The sequence below is a fragment of the Mustela nigripes genome, chromosome 2, assembly GCF_022355385.1.
Source record: "Mustela nigripes isolate SB6536 chromosome 2, MUSNIG.SB6536, whole genome shotgun sequence".
NCBI classification, from domain to species: domain Eukaryota; kingdom Metazoa; phylum Chordata; class Mammalia; order Carnivora; family Mustelidae; genus Mustela; species Mustela nigripes.
Window position 1 is genome coordinate 132,575,047 of NC_081558.1, and position 5,068 is coordinate 132,580,114.

Here is a 5,068-nt window from a genome sequence, read left to right on the forward strand (position 1 = left end):
TTCTTTGTTTTCAACCATCTCACTTCAATAAGCCAAGGATTTCAATTCATATAAGAATGTACATTGTATATCTGTCTTAATAACAATTCAGTGCTTCCTTTTTGAATATTTATTATCAGAGAATAATACCTTCTGCATCAGAAATCAGGAACTTGATGTGAAGCTTACCTGCCTTCAAAATTTCAAAATACCGTCATCTCGTTATACCTTACAGACAAAAGAAAGGATGGCATATCTTCCTAATGCATTAAGGCAAAGATCATAAGGTTGAGGGACAGAAGTCTTGAATTTGAGCCTGGATATGGCCTTTATTGACTGCTGATGTCATCTGGTTTCTCTTGACTTCTACCTCTTTCTCCCAGGAGAAGGAATGCACAAATGAAATGTACTTGGAAAACGTAAATCACCACCCATGTATTGATTGTTATCTTAACCAGGAACACCTCAATGATGAGTCAGGACTGATTGATTTGTCCTCAAATTCAAACTGATGGTAAGCAATGTGACATTTTCTCTTTGATTTCCTATTAGTTAAGATCCATCAAGTTAATAGAGGCATTTAGTATGAGCCACCTGGTCACAAAGGAAGTTGAAGAAAAGGAAATCGAACACCACCTTTGGTGGTGCCTGTGACATTAGAGAGCAGAACTGGTTGGCAGGAGGTGACACCAAGGAGCTACTGTGAGATATTCATCCAAATCACAATAAGGAAAAATGCCCTGGCTTTTTTCTTCTTCCCACCCTCCAGTGTTCTGCCATGGACTTCACTGGCATTTGGCAAAAACCAGCCTGGAAACAAAAGTGTGTAGCACTCAGTATTCTGTGGCAAAAAGATCGGGGTGGAGATAGGAATGAATCTGTAAGCAGAGAGGCAAGTGATCCACAGGTCGGAGCTTATCTCTAGGCTGGCATTTTCTCAGACAATAGGCATTTCCAGAAGGAAAGACGTTTACCAAAACAATACGGATAAAATGCCTTCCCTCCATCACAAATTTACCTAGTACTTGATCTATTAAACCATGAACACTACGCCCAACTCCAAAATTTTGCTTCAGTGGAATGAAAGTAATGTTTTCAGAAGAGGAAAACAAGGAGAACTGATTAAAACAGTAATAATCCTTCCCTTCTACCCTGATATCCCTTTCACTTTGCCTTTGCAGGAGGAGAGCCTGCATCCAAGTTCAGCTTCCTCTTTCAGGAGGGACTTAGTCATGATCTCTAGGCATGGCCATCAGACATTCCCAAAGTCGATAAATATCTGTCATACTAAACCAGTTAGTTGGCTTGGCACCAGGAAGATTCTAAATTCATCCCATTAGCCCCTTCCCCCCCTCCACACACAAGTTTGCTTTCATGTTTGTTGCATCAGAATAAAAAAAGATGGGAATATATTAGTTTCCTGTGGCTGCTGTCATAACGTACCATAGACTGTGTAGTGTGAAATACAAAAAATTTACTCCCTCACTGTTCATGGAACTCAGAAGTGTGAAATCAAGGTCTTGGCAAAGCTGTATTTTCTCTGAAAGCTCTAGAGGAGAATCTTTCCTTCCCTCTTCCAGATTTTGGTGCTGCTGGAATTCCTTGGCTTCTGAGGTTTGTGGCCACATCACTCCAGTCTCTGCCATGGTCTTCGACATTGCTTTCCCCTCTTCTGCCTGTGTGTCCTCTTCTGTTTGTCTCAAATTTCCCTCTACTTTTTTTTTTTATTATAAGAATACTTTTTTCCTTTCCTTTTCTTTTCTTTCTTTCTTTTTTTTTTTTTTTTAGATTTTATTTATTTATTTGTCAGAGAGAGAGAGCACACAAGCAGGAAAAGCAGGAGGCAGAGGTAGAAGCAGACTCCCGGCTGAGTAGGGAGCCCAATGCAAGACTCCATCCCAGAACCCCAGGATCATGACCTGAGATGAAGGCAGATGTTTAACGACTGAGCCACTCAGGCATCTCTATTTTAAGGATACTTGTTATTGAATTTAGAATCCACTCTCATAGTCCAGGGTTATCTTATCTCAAGATCCTTAACTTAATCAGAAAAGATTTTTTTTTCTTTTTCAAATATGGTAACATTTGTGAGTTTTAAGGATTTAACCTGGATATCTCTTGGAAGGCTACTTTTGTTTTTTGTTTTGTTATTGTTGTTGTTTTGGGTTTTTTTAACTACCACAGTGAGAAAAAGATCCTTGCATTGCATTGCCCTGGGGTATAGAGTCACACTGGAGGCCCCAGCAAGGCCCAACTTTCAACAAATGTTTCTGCAGGAAAATGAGAAAATCAAAAGGAATTGTACCTTCTCTTTTCTTGTTGACCTTTAGCCTATATGAAATTCCAAGTCCTTTTTCACAGTAAAGCTTATTTCTTTAATGAAACTACATGTTGTTTAGTGTCCTAGAATTCAAATTATAGGAAGTACATTGATTGCTATTTTGGCAAATGATCTAAAATTATTATTCCTTCATTGTTTCTAATATTGAAAAGTCTTGGGGTTCTTGGGTGGCTCAGTTGGTTGAAAATGGACATTCAGCTAAGGTCATGATCTCAGGAACCTGGGATCAAGCCCTGCATGGAGCTCCCTGCTTGGTGGAGAGTCTGCTTCTCCCTCTCACTCTGCCCTTCCTGCTTGTGCTCTCTCTCTCTAATAAATAAATGAAATGTTAAAAAAAAAAAAAGAAAGAAAAGAAAAGTCTTATTACTTCCACTCTACTCCATGAGCCTAGCAGAAAATGTTACAGGCCTCATTGTCACCACTGCAAAAAGCTTGCTATGATAGAAGCATAACCTGTATCTCAATATAGCCACATACAGTTATTTTTAAATATAGGCTATATGCAACATAGAAAACAGAAATTTAAGCAAAGAAATTAATAATTAATCATATCAAGATTATTCAAAATTATTTAAATGAACTTAAAGATTTAAAAGAAAATTTCTCAGAAGTATGCTAAATGTTAATTATAAAACATGTTTTTGGGGTGCCTGGATGACTCAGTAGGTTAAGTATGTGACTCTTTCCCCCTTTTTTATTTATTTATAATGGCTGAGATCATGCCTGTCTTAGGTTGCCAATCCTCAGCACACATGCTTACCCGTCATCGGGTACTCTCCCTGGTCGAAGAGCCCCGGTCTTAGGTTGCTATGGTGTGGGATCAGTCTTACCCATCTTTGACTACCGATCTAGCATACTTAGCCATATCTGGGGGGAGGTACCAGCTTCAAGAGCCATCATGGCTTGAACCATGAGGTGTTGTTGTCGTTGATTGCGACAGACACGGCCACACACCCAACGTAACATTAGTACGTTAGCTGTGATTAAGAGAACAGCCATGGCACCAAGTCCGGCCCACTGTTTGAGGAATGAAACAGATTGCTGTAACATTTTTTTCCACTCACTAACAGAATAGTTACTTTGGTAGAATTTATGGATATAATTTGAGCTCGTAATTGCCTAGTTAAATTTTGAAATTGACGGTTCCAGGTACCATTAAGCATTCTTCCCAATTGTGGAGACAGATTGGCCGCTACTGATAAGTTATTGTAAGCTACGGGAGTAACACAAAGTCCCGCCATATTATGTATACATCCTGTTGAGATTATAGATTCTAAGACATCTATTTTTTCCTGTACTAGATCAACTCTTTGATTTACAATAAGGATCCCAGCATGCAAATGTCCGTTAATTTGTTCTTGCGTAGCCAATGCTTCAGCGACCATTCCTGTGACGTTGTTGAGCGTGGCGGCTGTCTGTACCGAGGCTGTCAATGCTACCGGGGCAGCAGTAGCAGCGGCAGCTGCGATAGCTGCAATAATGGCTGCTGTTATTCCAAAGTCTCGTTTATGTTGAAGCAGCACCGGCAGGTTGTCGGGGTTCACCTGTACTGGCATCGGGATATACGTCGGTATCTTGGCTATTACTGCTGAGTCTCCCACCGTGGCATTCCAACATTCTGATAGCAGACAATTCTGGGACTCACAAGAGAGACTAGATGACTTGTTAATAGTAGAAGCATTAAAAACTATGAAGAGAAAGGGAGCTCTAACACAGACGGGCGTTGGTGAGTAACTTATGTGCTTAGCTGAGGTGCAATTGCAAGTAACATTTGTTTCAAATCGAGAGCCTACGTGATAGTTGTACGTACAGTTACGCCATGTAGACCCATTAATAAAGTGAAGGCTTTCCAAGCCTGTACATGCCTGTGCAGCGTTGCAGAGCAGCCACCTATCTAGAAGGTGAGTTGACTCGCCTTGCGCCGGGTCTTGGTAGGTATAATTATAGCCAAAAAAGGTGGAGTTAGAGTAAGTGGGGATTTTAGGACTGAATGAGAATCCTGTTCCCACCCAAACTCCTGAGAGGCTACTATGGCAGCCACTCGTGCGGTGCAGCTCGCACAATAGCAGGCCTTGGTGCAGCAAGGTTTATACGGAGGAGGCCCCTTGTAAGGTGGCGCTGTTGGGGCTGGGCGCGTGGGCATAGGATCTAAGTTATCTACCACTTCCGTCTTTGTTTGTAACTGCACCATAGCTCCTTCTTCCGCTTTTAATTTCAGCTGCGCCATAACTTCCCCCTGCATTTTGAGCTGCGCCATAGCCTTCTTTAGCTCTTCCTCCTTTTTTGCAAGCTCCTTTTGCATCTTGCTCACCTTTTGGCTTTTGGGCGATTTCCCTCCTCTGCCCCTTTCATCATCGCTCGAGCTAGATCCCTCACTGTCTGAGTGTCCGTTTGAGCTTTCACTCTCAGAGCTAGTGTCCTTCAAGGAGCCTTTACAAGATTCCTCTTTCACTTGTTCTAAGATCTCCCCTCCCAGTTGCACTGCCTGGCGTATGGGCTCTCGCGGGGATTGCAAACAAACTTTCACTAAAGACCAAATGGCCAGGGTTCCCGGCGTAGTGCGCGGATCGCGTCTAAGGTCTTCTCCTAAATGCTCCCACTGAGGGATGTTTAATATCCCTTCCTCCAAAAACCAGGGAGCCGTTTGTCCCACTTCTCTCAAAAACAAACGAGCTGTTTTATTTTTTAAAGGAGTACCAATTGCTTTAAGGATATCAGAAAGCGGCCCCAGCATTTTATATGTGGCCA

The 5,068-nt window shown here is 41.8% G+C and overlaps 1 non-coding gene across 1 annotated transcript; it reads right to left on the bottom strand.

Moving 5' to 3' along the window:
* Positions 1–2,715: 2,715 nt before the first annotated feature.
* On the bottom strand, positions 2,716–2,818 carry LOC132012748 (small nucleolar RNA SNORA1). The gene has a single exon (XR_009402729.1). It is a non-coding gene; the product is annotated as a small nucleolar RNA SNORA1 (small nucleolar RNA).
* Positions 2,819–5,068: the final 2,250 nt, after the last annotated feature.